The following is a 15,754-nucleotide window of genomic DNA, read 5'->3' as shown; positions in this document are numbered from 1 at the left end:
AAGGCAGTGTTGTTTCCACGGCTACCGGATTTTGCCCAGAAGACAGGTAACGGTACCAACCTTCATAAAGTCTTATTGGAAGGAAGAAATGCGGACATGTCATCTGAAAGCAAGTCGGCTAAATGTGAAAATTAATGACGAAGCGCTTTTAGCAGGTGGATTTAGCTAAGCTGATAACCTTTACCAGTGGCGGTTCTCATTCGCCGATGTTTTGCAATTCGTCTCAGTGTGTACACAGGCTTTAATCTGGCTCTAACACTCATTTCCTAACACCATTACACGTGTGGTTTTAGGAAGCGACTGGAAGCCGAGGAGCAGAAGACTCCACATCTCCATCTCCTACCTCATTCGTTTCCCTTCCTTGTCATAAAAACAATATTCTATCTGGGGCAGCCAGTTACTCGAAGCACCGTGGGGTCTTTCCCACGGCCTTGAGGCAGGGTCCAGGGTCGGCCGTCTCTGTTTGTTCTGAAAAACCCTCCCATTAGAGGTCAATGGTGTAGCGAGTTGAGAAAAATCATTCAGGGGTTATGCAGCAATATCCAGTTTAAAGAAAAACCTGAACTGTACTTTTGTGCAGAAGGTGGCGACATGAAAAGCATAGAAATATGTCACTGTAGAAGCCAAGGATTGAGCACTAGCAGTATCTCCTGCCAACGGTGTACAGTAACCCAGTGACATGGTTATTTTCAACACGAACACGGATTTTACTAACGGATATAATGACTGATTAACATATTAGGATCATGGGCACCAGACACAATGGTGTTACTGTGTCTGAAAAGCCCATCCTGGATGATCAACAAATCTACATGCTCTGGCAGCAAACGCCATTTCGATAAAGGATGAATGATTGATGAGTAACAACTGATTAGATTATATTAGATTGGGAAATAAATATTTAATTTCAGACCTTTTAGACATACAGTAAAACACAGGCTCATGATTACTGAATACAGACATTAACGATCCTGGGAAGTCTGAAGATGTATGTGCACCTCAATGCACTAAAGTTCCCTGTAGGATCTAGTGGAAAGGTGCATGTACTGTATTTGAGAGTGGAGAAGAGGAGCAATTGGTGTGTTTTCCTTCTGCAGAAACCCTCAGGGTCGATTGCGTAACAATTGCAGATAAAATTGTAAAACCACCAAAGAAGCACCAGAGAACTTAAGCTGAAGCATTTTCCACAAAACACTTATGGTTCACAAATCTTGCTGCACCACGACGAGCCTTTCGGATCCAGCCAACCGCTGGCACCTGTGCAAGAATGATGGTTCCAAGCGGTGTCACACAAGCACAGAAAACATGATGGCTGAGGCCCCGTCAAACCAAACCTGCCCTCTGGGTTTTGGATCAGGGAGAGCTCATCAAAAGCTGGCAGTAACCAGGTCTGGAAGGTGGTTTGTGTTCAGGCGTCTGTGCCAAGCTCAGATTCTCTGCAACTCCGAAACTGACACAGTATGTGACGTTTGGGACAACGACCCCCTTCAAAGAAATGAATGGAGAGAGAAACGAGGGTTAAAAGCCAAAAGAAGATAAGAACATAAGAAATTTACAAATGAAACAACTTGTGTTGCCATGCTTTGGGACGGACCATTCAGAAGTGGGGGAGGGGTTCGACCCAGGCTCCATAATCAGAGTGAAACACACATAGATGCATTATTTTGGGAGGAATAAACCCCTTTAAAATATTTAGCTATGCAGGTTGTGTTTTCAATGTGAGTAAAACAGTACATAAGCCAGCATAGCAACATTTACCTTTAGTGACTCCTTATCTGCGACCCGTGACAGTCTGTTAATGGACAAGGCCGCAGCACCACAAACAAAGCAGTGAGATCGAAGCTGTGGCAGCATTTGTAGCTCGGGGGGTATCTCCTGTGAAATGCTGGATACCAAGAGTCCTTAACACACTCCACTGTCAGAAAGAGAAGCACCAATTTGTACATTTGAAGGTACAATTACTTGTCACTAGAACTGTACCCTTAAGGGTCTGCTAGTTGTACCCTTAGCTGCAGGTAAAGGAACCTTTAAGATGCAGAAATGGACTCTGAGAAACATTTTTGTACCATTAGGGTTACATTACTGTTGTATGTACCTTGGGGAACAAACCTGTACCAGGGCTTTACCCTTCGTTCTGGCAGTATTTAAGAAGCTTTAATCAACTTTAGTTACTCCAGCACTGCACTGCTGTAGGCCTGCAAAACAGGAAATTTAAATGAATACCAAAGCTGCAGTGAAAAAAACAGGCCAGAGGAACACCTGTGTGAGATCTTTGGAGTGTGGAGCCTGTGGGGCTCTGATCTAGCAAGTAATACTCAAGGAGGAGGCTCATCATTCTCCATCACCAAGACCAAGGTCAGCTTCACTCTGTCACCAGGCACAACCATTACTGACCCCTGATATGGATCTAAAGCATCTTAAACTGAATGGGATGGAGTTTGGAGGGAGCAAACCATGGACTGTCAGGGGAACACCGAGGAGCGAATTGGGAAACACTGATCTAAAGCCTCACTTAAGGGTGCACACAAAGCTCACAGCCCCTCCTAGGGGTCCTGGAACTCTTTTACGGCTCCACTCCTTCTCAGTCTCCCACTTGCGGCGAAAGGTCTAGTGTGGCTGATAAGATGGGATTTAGGGTATGTCAAGTTGTCTGCACAGACAGAACCAGTGTGAAAGACAGCTAGGATACCAGGCATAGATCAAATAAAGTTAATGGTACTTTATTAACTTTCGCGCACATACACATACACCCCTCTGCTGGAGGAGATGCTACAATTCTCCAGGGTTAGCAGCTCTCCTGACCAAGGTGGCCACACACACACACCTGGATTCTGCAGGTGGTAGAAGCAGAACTGATGTGGGACTGTGATGACACGTTAAGTAGCCCCTACTCCAGTTTAGGGTGATGCAATCCTCTGTAGCCAAGATGAGACACGCACAGCACACATTTTACTGGATGCTCAAACAGGCTTTGAACCACAACATACATAAGATAATATAAGATTTACTTCATTAATCCCAGAGGGACATTTTTGAACTAGAGGGAAGCAGAACAACTGCCATGCAAAGTGTGGTCTGTCAGAACAGAGATACTGCTTATCTGAAATCTACTGATATGTACTTTGATATTGTGCCCAGTCGCCTTAGCAATAGACCCCCCAGCTTCACCAAGATATGGATACACATAACTCAGGAAGGCTCCCACCCCTGCTTGACTGAGAGGGGAACCCCATCAGTAACCCAGGGGGAAGGTGGGGTTTTGTGTGCAACAACTCCTGCTCCAATAAACCATCCCCCAACTGCTGCGTGGCTCAAGGTCACGGTTTGCAGCCAGGGGTTTCACAGAGCTTTCAGGTGGGGCCAGAAACTATTAGCAAAACATGACAAAATGTGGGGGACCACACTACCCAGAATTCACTGAGGGAGACCATACTACCCAGAATTCACTGAGGGAGACCATACCCAAAATGCACTGCGGGAGACCATACTACCCAAAATGTTCTTTACCAAACGTTACAATTAAGGTATGGAACCATTCAAAGTGTCCAATTTTCCTGATGCTCCCAGAATATTTTCCCACTACTACAACAACTACTACATCTAAGAATAATAACATCACTCCAACTAAAGGGCCTGGCTGTGCAGCAGGTAACACTGTTGCTTTACATCTCTGAGGTCATGGGTTCCAGACTTGATGGTGTATTTGTGGTGAACACATTTCATATTTTTATAATGTGGCCCTGATGAGCCACACCTGTTGCTTGTTGCCCCTTGTTAGTCTTTGAATTTAAGTGCCTGTTTGTCTCATCAGCCCCTGTCCGGTCATTGATGTCGCCCCTCCTGCCTGCCCATGTCCTTCCCTGCATCTGCTTTCTTGTTATGATCCCTTGCGGCCTCGTTTGTTTCCCTGCTCCTGTTCAGTTAATAAAACCCCTTTTTGCCTAACGCCTGCCTTCAAGTCCTTCGTCCTGCATGTTGTGAGAGACGAAACCTTTGTTAAAATGTAAAATGTGGAAATAATGTTACAAAAGTTGCCGACTTTAAATAAGACCTTTGTTAGCTAAACTTCTGGGAACATTCCCTGTTACCTGGGAGACTCATAGCTAACCGATATCAGCTCGGGGTGAGTAGGAACCTGCACACACACACACACACCCACACAGGGAAACGAGCCATTAGCAAACCATGTAAGAAAACCAGAAATGCAGCGTGTTTGTGTTGAGGGACATATAAGTCTGAGAGCAGCCGTGTGCACAGTACCCCATAATTACGGCAGCGCTGAGAGGGGCACTCCTGCCGGCCGGGACAAGCGCGTCCCATCTCACAGGAGGTAACGAGGGACTGTGGGTGGTAGGGGCTCTCGTGACACCACCGACTCCCCAAACCCCGGCCCCAGTAAATAGGCAAACAAGTAAATACATACTAGCGAACTGTGAGTACCAGCTCGACCGGTTTTGGCCCCGTATAGCCGGTTGTGGGCGGAGCCTTGGCCCCGATCGCGGACATGGTGTGAATCCTTAACACATAATCACACGTTTCACATGAACTGACTCTGACAGAACATCCCATAATACCTGTCACGCACAGATACGCTTGCAAACAACTTTAATAGGTTATAAAATTACAGGTCTTTTTTTATTGTCCCCAACTGGTTTTCTCCTCAGTTGAGTTGGATGACATGTGTCACTCCCCATGGCTGGGACACAACCATAATCCCAACCCCCCCACCCCACCACCCCACCAGCAGCATGCTGCTAACGTTTATCCCCCCCGTGGCCTGCTGTTAATGTGTGCACCTCTAACAACTTGCTGCTAACGTGTGTCCCCCCCCCCCACCGTGGCCTGCCGATAACGTTTGTTCCCCCACATCCTGCTGCTGACATGTGTTCCCCCCCACGGCCTACTTCTAATGTGTGTGCCCCCCCCAGCGGCCTGCTGCTAACATGTGTTCCTCCTAGCAGCCTGCTGCTAATGTGTGGCCCCCCAGCGGCCTGCTGTTAATATGTCTCCCCCCCACACCAGCGGCCTGCTGCTAACGTGTCCCCCAAATGGCCTGCTGATAATGTGTGCCCCCCTCCCCACAGGAGGTTAGTGACAACCAGTGAAACAGTAAACGCCCCCCACCCTTGGCCATGTCACAGCTTTCTTATGCACTGGGCTGCAGTTCCCACAATACCGCTGAGGTTAATCACACACACCACATGGTCCTGATTCCACTCAAAAAGGGGGGCAGGTGGGTTCCTGGGGGTGGGGGCTGGGTTCAGCATTGATCTGAATCCCAGGTAGGAAACTCATCACAGCCTGATGAAATATCCACCTGTACCCCCCCCCCCCCCCACCCGCATCACCAGCTCAATCTTTCATTAAGCAAAGTAAACTAATTAAAAGAAAGAGAAACACCCACACAGTCTTTTCCAAACCATTAAATTACCCCTGAATCTTCATCAGACCCCCCCCCCATCAGACCCCTCCCTTACCATCATGGAGAAGTGGTACAGAGAATCACATCATCATAAATCTGTACAGCAAGTTCAGGCTGCTGCCCGATTGGTCAATTTGACACTGCAGCCCGACTGGTCATGTTGATGCTGCAACTTGATTGGTTGGCTGTAGTTCCTTTCTGGTTCGGTCCTGACATTTGAGGCAGGATCATGGCTGAACGAGGATCTTTCATCTCCAATTAGCATGAAGATAAATCTTTCATTAAGCGCGATTAGAAGCCAAATGGCTGAATGACAGGCAAATCCGATCTCAGCAACTTATTAAAATAAAAGAAACCGAAGCAGCATACAGCCCCCATGTAAACAAACTCCATCATGCCCCAGATCCTTAAGGCTTCACGCAAATATGTTACTACAGGCGACTGAGCTGAGCTGCTCACCCCCGTGCAAATTTAAAGGGAGGTCTGAAGTATAGGGGGGGGGGGGGGGGGTGGGCAAGGGGGCAGTGTCTGAGAGGCAAGAAAACCAGCAGGATCACCGGGCATGGGGTTGGGGAGCAGTGATGGCCTGTCGAGGACCTAGTGTAGCGTGACAGTATGGGGGGGGGGGGAATCGGTGTGGAGCATGTTCATGCTGGCCAGGACCAGATTCAAAACAGGGAGTGAAGGCAAACCAGATGACAAGCAGCCATGTAATTAATTAATTGTAGAACTACTGATGTATGCAGACGTGAGCGTACACCCAGAGTGACACGTCGCAAGGCTGGGCAAAATCCTTCTTTCAAAGGTCATCTTCAGCTTGGGTGTCACTGGCTCTTCTTCAGCCCCATTGCCTAGCTGCCCTTAGATGCCCCCTGCTGGTGGGGGTAACAGGGGCCCCTAAGACCAGGGCTTAGCTGCAAACTCCCATCAAAGGTGTCAGCTACATTAATGATTTCTCCCAGAAATGATTTGCCACCAAAATTATTTATCATTAAAATGATTTGTGGGTGCGTGTGTGTGTGTTGATCACAAGGTGTCACTTAATTTTTTCGTTATTATGATGATTTAAGCTTTAATTATTATGACTCAATAATGAAAAACCACTGTTTCATATTCTTGGAACTTGGGAACTTTGTCTCCTGCGGGGGGGTTATTAATGACAGCCAGCTGATTTATCGCAGAACTTTGTTCAAACTCCCAGCCTGTGATGGCAGGAACAGGGAGTGGCCTTGCCTGGAGAGATCACAAGCCAGTGGATTTCGCCTTATAGACATACATTCACACACACTCTTTGGGCCAATTAGCCAGACTGGCCACACACACAGAGCAGAGGTAGATTTGTACTATCAAACTAAAGATTAAACTATGCTACTCAGTGCTACTGTGAGAGAACACTGAGACTATGCAGGAGAGGCAGGATGCAGGAGAGCCACTGAAATTACGCAGGAGAGGCAGGATGCAGGAGAGGCACTGAGACTACGCAGAAGAGGCAGGATGCAAGACAGGCACTGAGACTACGCAGGAGAGGCAGGATGCAGCAGAGGCACTGAGACTACGCAGAAGAGGCAGGATGCAGGAGAGGCACTGAGACTACGCAGGAGAGGCAGGATGCAGGAGAGGCACTGAGACTATGCAGGAGAGGCAGGATGCAGGAGAGGCACTGAGACTATGCAGGAGAGGCAGGATGCAGCAGAGGCACTGAGACTATGCAGGAGAGGCAGGATGCAGGAGAGGCACTGAGACTATGCAGGAGAGGCAGGATGCAGGAGAGGCACTGCGACTACGCAGGAGAGGCAGAATGCAGGAGAGGCACTGAGACTATGCAAGAGAGGCAGGATGCAGGAGAGGTACTGAGACTACGCAGGAGAGGCAGGATGCAGGAGAGGCACTGAGACTATGCAGGAGAGGCAGGATGCAGCAGAGGCACTGAGACTACGCAGGAGAGGCAGGATGCAGGAGAGGCACTGAGACTATGCAGGAGAGGCAGGATGCAGGAGAAGCACTGAGACTATGCAGGAGAGGCAGGATGCAGGAGAGGCACTGAGACTATGCAGGAGAGGCAGGATGCAGCAGATGCACTGAGACTATGCAAGAGAGGCAGGATGCAGGAGAGGCACTGAGACTACGCAGGAGAGGCAGGATGCAGGAGAGGCACTGAGACTACGCAGGAGAGGCAGGATGCAGCAGAGGCACTGAGACTATGCAGGAGAGGCAGGATGCAGGAGAGGCACTAAGACTACGCAGGAGAGGTAGGATGCAGGAGAGGCACTGAGACTATGCAAGAGAGGCAGGATGCAGCAGATGCACTGAGACTATGCAGGAGAGGCAGGATGCAGGATAGGCACTTATGTAGGAGAGAGCATTGGTCTGCAGTTGAACACACAAACAGAGCACATGAGATTTACTGTAATCCATTCCAATCAATGACACCTAATTTCACATTTGCTTCTGCGTTCCACAGCTGCCCATCTTCAGTGTTCCTGGCCTGTCACCACTCCTCCTTCCACGCTGTGACGGCTGATTACTCAATCTTCCTCGTTTAGCTGCGGATGATTGCGCTAATTCCGCTGAAATGGCATTAAAGGAAAGCAGAACGCAGAGGGCTCCCCGGGTGTGTTCAACCATAAGGAATTTTAATCAGTCGGGAGGCACCACCATGCAGAACTGTGTCATTTTACAACCTTGCATTTCCTGTACGTCCTCCTGCTTAATACAAACAACGAGCATCACTCACACACACACACACACACACACACACACACACACACACACACACACACACAGATAAAGTATCTATATCTATATGGGGATTCTCCATTCATTTCTATGGACATAACCCTAACCTTAACTGTGACAACCTTAATTGCTACCAGGCCCTAACCTTAACCATAATGAACCAATACATAATGAACCAATTTCAATACAAGGCTCTTGGCATTTTTAGTTTTTTGATTGCAGTCGCTGATTTTTGAGTTTCCCCTTGTGGATGCTGCCAAAATGTCCCCACAAGGTCGAAATATCAGGTTTTTATCACATTGTGGGGACACTTGGTCCTCACAATGTAATACATACAGGACCACACACACACACACACACAAACATACACACACAAACATGCACACCCCATAACGGCTGGTACATTTTTATTACCTCACAGCAGCTTCCCAGGGTGCAAGGAAGCAGGTTTGATGAGATATCAGTTACTGAGATCAGCCCAGTCCTCGGGAACAAAGGAGGGACCCAATAAATCATAACTAATAACTTTAAAAACAATAACTGCATGTGCTTTAATTTACAACTCTGTTTCTGTCTTTTAGCCAATAGGGAGGCTGCCTTTAGGGTTTCTGGGTTGAGGTGTGAGCCACTTCTGAAGCTCCACCCTGGGTTCATAGCACTGCAGTAAGCTAGGGCAGGCAGAGGTGGCCCTTCTTATAGCTTGCAGTCAGAATGGGGAACCAATCAGCACGCAACACCTGACAGTTTGCATTTCCCCACTGTGTATCTGAGCAGAAGGTGAAACTGTCTGGGTCTGTGAGTGACGATGGCCCCAGCAGCACATACAGCCCCAGCAAGGGGTAAAGCTGATGGCAAACGAAGGTGAACAGAGATCCCCCCCCCCCATGACTTGCTAATACAGATCACAGTACCACCACTCAAACCACACATCTGTGAGGGGCCCCCTGAGGTTTGGGTTTGGCCCCCTATTGGTCACTAGCACTAACTACACTAAGTATTAAATAAACGCATTCTATATTTAGGAGATGCTGAAGCAGCGTGTTCTGCTAACCAGCTAGCTAGCTGTGATATTATGACTCTACTCACTAGCTATTTAGTTAGCTATTGAGTAACTCAGGAGTACATCTGAGAGGCTATCACCATGTTTGCCTTCAGACTCACTTGCTACATTGTGCTAGCCTCTAATTGGTGGGGGGAGGGGCTGGGGTTTTGGGCCATGTTTGTGGAGAGTGGGGGGGAGTTATAGGACAGCTAACCACTGAACTGAATCCTGCGTCATATCAGGGTCTCCCCAGTGGGTGGAGATGGGTGGAGCAGAGGGTGGCGGTGGTGGTACCTGAAGAAACCCCAGGATTTTAGCACGCAGGGAGAACATCTGGCTCTGATGTCAGAAGGTCGCAGCTAACCAGAGGTAACTGCTGCTACCCAGCGCCCCCCCACCCCCCCCCCTGACGGCAGTGCCGGCCCTCCCCTGACAGATTCCCACCATGCCAGTATGCTCTGCCCCAGGCCATTCTCAGCGCATGCAGGACAGTGCCACCTGGCTGCTACACCGGGGGTGGGAACATTAGGCAGTTCGTTGACTGAACACAGGCATTACTGTGTGCAGTGGAACAAAATGTTAAGCTAAAACAGGGGAATATCTGCCTACTATGTGATCTCCCCACTGTTATTTACATGGCAGAATAGGGGCTGTGTGCTTTAAGGTGGGTGGGACTAGTGCGCGGAACCAGAGTCCGATTGTTAGTCACTAACAACACCCCCCCCCAATCGATTGCCAGCCAAAGAGAACGTTAGGTCTTCCTCCTCATACCCCATTTTAAAGGTGGAGGGGGCTTCTTATAATTAAAAGGCTCTGCGCACACAATAATCTTCACCGACATAGAAGTGGCCCATCAGACGGCGCCGCCCCTGTGGCCTGCTGCAGATCTGCACACTCCCGCCCTTCCATCCTCCTCAGCTTTCTCCCCACCTCTTCCGCTCAGCATACACATAGCTGGCTCCACTGCCTTTGGAACTGGAAATAGCACATTTTGCACGTTATTTACCCCTACAAGAACTGACAACCTTAAGGTGGTCAACTTCATCAAAGTGCACTGAAGGGCTGGGTTTGATGACCACATGACTGCTACTGTAACACTGCAAAAATTTCACATTCTGGTTTGGTGGCTCATACTTGGGTGGGGGGGGCTGATAAATTGATTAGCAGAGCAGATTTAATAAGTCACACAGATCCCCTAGTGTTCTGTGGCCCAGTGGAATATTGGTCACAGACCAGCAATGGGGGGTTGGGAACTTCAAATCTCCGCTTGGGAAGGACCCAGAACCAACAATGGGCTGGTGCTGGAGCAGACAGATGTCCTGGTATAGCAGAATCCAGACTTTTCATGTCGGAGCTCCGATCTGACATCCAGAACCCCCCCCCCCCTCCCCCGCTTAGCACCTCCCTTGACGCTGCCATTCCTACCCACATACATAAACAGGGTTCCCGCTTTACTGATGTTCTGTTCCTTATGGCACTGTGAATTTAGATTGGTGACCAAAGAACAGCTCGTGGCATAAACCCTGCATAACCCGTGCGTGGGACCACCAGGGGTGGACTGAAGATCTGAAGAGCCCTGGCAGATACAAGCCCCTGAAAGCACCAGCAGTGCATCTGCACTCTGGACGGACTTGGAGCTCAGACAGTCTGCTTTGGGTTTTTCCTGCAGACAGGTTTGGGCTTTGTGAGGGGATGTGCTTTTGTAGTTCATGTAATTAGCTCCAGAGATCTACGGTAATGGGGCGGAACACTGCAGACAAACCTGCAGCTGCCACTGATCGTCACAAGTCCAGCCAACTCAGATGGATGTTTACACTGGCGTCCAAACAGATCTGAGGTCAGTGTAGGAGATTTGCGTGGGACAAAGAAAAAAATACCTGCCACTGCCTCCCCAACACAATGGAAGCTATTACAAGGTTAGCATGCTGTCTAGACTGAGGGCGGAAGACCACCCGTGTTTAACAGATCACAGGCATATCAAAAGGCAGATAAGATAAGATAAGATAAGATAAGATAAGATAAGATAAGATAAGATAAGATAGGATAAGATAAGATAAGATAAGATAAGATAAGATGAGATAAGGGGTGAATCTCAGTGCCAAGAACGCAAAGACCATACTTGTGGTCTTGGCAAGACTGGTCTTGCTAACTTGCCTTCCAAGAATGAACTTGGGGTGCAATGAATCATGGGATTGATCTCATTCAGGGAGGATGCAACAAATGTATCCTTTGTACTTGTGTTCTTGAGTATTGGAACTGGTGTTCAACAATGGAAGATGACATAAAACGGGTACATAAGAAAACACGTACGGTCAAGTACGCATACTGAGATTCCCCCAAGGTAAGATAAGACAAGAAAAACTTTATTGATCCTGTCAATGCCATGGTGATGTTGCCAAGATCAGAATGCAATTGAGAAACCTTTGGTGAAACTTCCTGTGCAGCTACAACCCAGATTATCAGGGACCAACAACCCTCCTTTTCCTCTCAACTTCCAAGACAGTCGTGGGAAAACCAGCAGAGCTTGCAAGCTCTCCAGACGTCTGTCTTCAGCGGCGAATCGCAACTTTACCGGCAAGGCTTCCGTTCTCCATCACGACGGGGCAGGAAAACAGGCTCTGAATTCGGTATCACGAGTCAGCATGGAGCCAAGTGCCTCCAGGACTGTGAGGCAAGACCAGGCAGGTCCTTCAAAGGGGAGCAGCGAAACGGGTCAGGAGGTGAACGCCCGACATCATTGGCTGACAACGGTCTGGGTCTGGCCAATGAAACGAAGCTCAGCCCTGAGGGGTTGGGGGACAGAAGCAGGAGGTTTTGAGGTGTCTAGGCCTAATCCACAGAGTCTGGGGTCCAGGGTTCAGCTTGACGGGGAGCCTTGAGGGCGTTCCCCACTAATTAGGGAGTGAACGTCTTCAGTGCCAGCTGGCTGGTCCACAGACGGAAGACAGCAACTCGCTACTAATCTCTGGAAAACCTCGTACTGCACCAATGGGATGAAACTGCATGTGAAAGGGGAATTCCTCCCAAAAACTTCCCTCCAGCTGAAATGTGTAGGAACCGTTTTTTTCTTTTCTCGTGGATTATGGGAAGGGCAGCCGAATATAATTCATCATCATGGGACCGTGGCAAAGGAAGTGGGAGGACTAAGCAGAGAGGCGGGGGGACGTTGGGTTAGGGTTAGACCTTCTTGATATTAGGATTTAAAGAGCAGGGGTACAGAAGTATCTCCAACAACTGGTACAAACCTTCTGGTGACATCAGAAGCTGAAAAAAATGCATTTATCAAAGTCTGCTTTGGAGGGGACACATTTCTGGAGCAGAATTTTAGGCAAAATGAATCTTTAATGAAACAGACAAAGCTTTCAGGATGAAGCACTGGATGAAGTTACCTCCAAGCCTGTGGAGGAGTTTGGTCAAGGCGTAAAGGAGTCAACCGGTTACATCCCAGGACAGAAGTGCTTTGTGTTACGAGAAGTAAACATCTCCAAATGAGCTTTTTTGTTTTACTGAGGCATTCAACCAACACCTGGAGGGGGGCAACGATTCAGGAACTGACACATGACCTTTTTTCATTTGCAATGTTAACAGGCTGGTAGAACATTCCAAAGAACACCGTGTGAACGTTGTCAGCTGGCTGGAAGTTCACCAGGAGGTCAGGAGAGTCTGAAACGGGGCCAGGCCCAGCGAGGCCGAGGCCCCGTGAGTCAGCTCTGTGAATTTAACACATGACACCGTGCAGACGCACCTCGTCCTCAGAGAAAACCGCACGGAAACACCCGGAAAAGCTAAATGGGTCGCAGGCATCTGAACCTTCTTGACATCTTGCGAGTAAGACATGCAAGTCATTAAAAAAAAACCCTGAAAACACAATTAAGAACTTTCAGCCATAGCCGGCAAAGACACTGATGTTGCTCGTCTTCACTGAGGAAAAGCTGCTGTTGGGCTGGAGGAAAGATGGAGACGCCTGCATGTGAATCGGAAGGTGAAGAGAGGCGGCTGTCACGTCAGCACCTGACCCATGGGGGTAGGGACTCCCCTTCGCACCTGTCCAAATGGCAAATAAAGTTTAATTTAATCTTTCTGAGCAGCAGCAGAGTCGCCCCGTGTCCATCCCAGAAAGCAGAGGAACACGCAGGTCCCTCACAGCGGTCGGGTTTAACCACACAGCCCAGTGATTCAGAGATGCTGATTCACTTAACCACATGTTTTATGATTATAGGCGGAAACCAACTCAAACAGAGAGAGAGAGAAAACACACACACACACACACACACACACACAGGTTTGTAATTATATCTTTGTGGGGACTCTCCATTCATTTCTATGGAGAAAACACTAATCCCAACATGATGACCTTAACCCCTACCCAGCCCTAACCTTAACCATAAGCAACCAAACAAAATACAAGACTTCTGGCATTTTCAGTTTTTTGATTGTATCATACACACACTCATGAGGATGAACAAGCACCCAGGGCTGGATTTGTTGTTTCTCAAAAAGTGTCTTCAGGACCCCCAGCCCCCTAGACTACTGACCATTTGTGGCCAATAGGGAGCCCCCTGACCTGTGGGGGCCCCATGCAAATGCTAGCTTTAAGTGATGGTAAACACTGCCTCTGCACGCACCTCCCACTCGAACAACGTCGAGCAGAACGAGGCGTCAGTCAGCACGCCTCCGCCTGGCCGCTCAGGAAAGAAAAACGCTTTCGACAGAACAACAAAGCGCTCTCTCTGCACCGCCGTGCCAACGATGCATTCTGAGCCCAGAATTCCCCCTGGTGCTGAGGCGCCGGCAAGGACGGATGGAACCGGGTTGTGACCCAAAACCATGCAGCTGCATCGAACTCATGACTCTGAGACTGAAAGGCGAGCAGCTGTGCTGAAATGCGCCCCCCGGAGGCCGGTTGCCGCAATATAAGACAGCCTGCCATTCCCAGGGGACGCAAAACCAGGTAGGGGGCGCTACTATAGAGCCACATGCCGGACCGGGTCGCTGCTTCATCCGGACCGGACTCTGACCGACCGCACGACGCCCTATTGCTCCCTGTGTATGCTAACTGGCTGTTCTCTACAGGCAGGAAAAAGAATGAGTGAAATAACCCCCCACCCCATCATTTTCATTTTAAAGCGTTATTGAAACTGTCAGCTGCGCTGGGGCACTAAGCAGCCCCTCGCTGCTAAGAAACAAAAGCCTGCCCTGCCTGTGCCCCCCCCCCCTGTAACCACTGGTGCCAACGATGTAAACTCATCCAGAGGGTAGAGTGGGGGCCTTGTGTGAGGACTTACCCCAGGGGTCAAGTACCCTCCCCCCAACATCTACTTTGCATGGCAACTTCTGGAGCCAGAGTCTTTGGCAGAGTCAGAGACATGTGCATTTTGAGCAACAGAGAGTGCTTTGAAATACAAGGGCCCTGCAGAGTACTGGCTACCCATTATCCACAGAATAGATCTCCAGTGGGCTCTAGAGCAAGATCCTTATCCCCCGAAAAGGGCTCCAGGGGCACTGGGTGGACCCTGCGCTCAGACCCCAAGCTTCACTCTCACCCATGTATATGTGTGTGTGTCTTAAAAAGCAGAGCATGATGGGATACATGAAAACTAACACATACCAGTGTACCTGTACTCATACTTGTACAATTGGCAGATGAAGTATCATTTCATTTCCATTTCAAATCAGTGGAAGATCACTCTTCACCCGGCTCTGTCAGGACCAAGGATGAGTCACAGCGGTCTCTGTTTCAGTGTCGTTTGGCTTTAAGAGGTGGGTTTCTGACAGAGGTGGTAACTGGGATGGAGCAGATTCCACTCTTTTGAGGACATCCCGAACGACATCATCATCAAGGGGCGAGACCGTCCAATCATGACGAAGATGACATCATAAGATGAAAGGGCAGGAGAGATCTTGTTCTGGAAGTGGGCCATGATTATGCCTCCATAGTGGTTTGTGATGTCAGAGAATCGTACTTGGGGATGAGACGCAGATCCAGCTTCACGCTCGTGTCAGGAGCACGCTCAGACAGGCTCGTGCCGTCATCCTCAGGCAAACAGGTGGATGCTGGGAGTGCGTGAAGGTTCTGCATAGATATGAGCGCATACTCCGGCACCAGCGCTTGGCTTTACGCTTTGTCTGAGGCTGAACCCTCCCCGAGGCCCGTTCAGGGCTCACAAACAAAACAGGGCTACTCGTCTACCCTGGAATCTGGATCAGGACTCCGGCGTTCCCCCTGCCGACTGGGAGAAGAATGGACGAGGCGGCTGCATTTCCTGGCGTCTTATGCTCATGTCAAATGGGCCCTTTCACGGTTTCTTCAGCTGGCATTTGTTTCCCGTTGGCATAAACAGAAAGGTCTTCATGTCTACAAACAGCCTCCAGATTTGGAGATAAATAGCCTGACGGAGCTTCCAAGCGATCAGGCCCCCATTCAGAAGTTGCCAAACCCGGATCCTTCGAAAGGGCCTCAATATCCTGGCCCCGCATGCATCCTGCTCCGGGGCATATTGACCCTGCTAACTGACCAGGACACTGGGGTGACGAGGGAGAGAGTCCCACTGGCT

General features: G+C 49.2%; 1 long non-coding RNA gene across 2 annotated transcripts; it reads right to left on the bottom strand.

Moving 5' to 3' along the window:
• Positions 1-794: 794 nt before the first annotated feature.
• On the bottom strand, positions 795-5,848 carry LOC125705885 (uncharacterized). 2 transcript variants are annotated; one of them, XR_007381728.1, is made up of 3 exons: positions 5,478-5,848; positions 2,096-2,195; positions 795-1,915 (listed from the first exon to the last, which is right to left on the bottom strand). It is a non-coding gene; the product is annotated as an uncharacterized LOC125705885 (long non-coding RNA). The 2 variants fall into 2 exon arrangements; XR_007381727.1 differs by having other exon boundaries at positions 795-1,485.
• Between the last annotated feature and the right edge of the window lie 9,906 nt (positions 5,849-15,754).

The sequence above is a fragment of the Brienomyrus brachyistius genome, chromosome 13 (genome assembly GCF_023856365.1).
Source record: "Brienomyrus brachyistius isolate T26 chromosome 13, BBRACH_0.4, whole genome shotgun sequence".
Classification (NCBI taxonomy): Eukaryota; Metazoa; Chordata; class Actinopteri; order Osteoglossiformes; family Mormyridae; genus Brienomyrus; species Brienomyrus brachyistius.
This window is presented reverse-complemented; position numbering and strand designations above follow the sequence as displayed.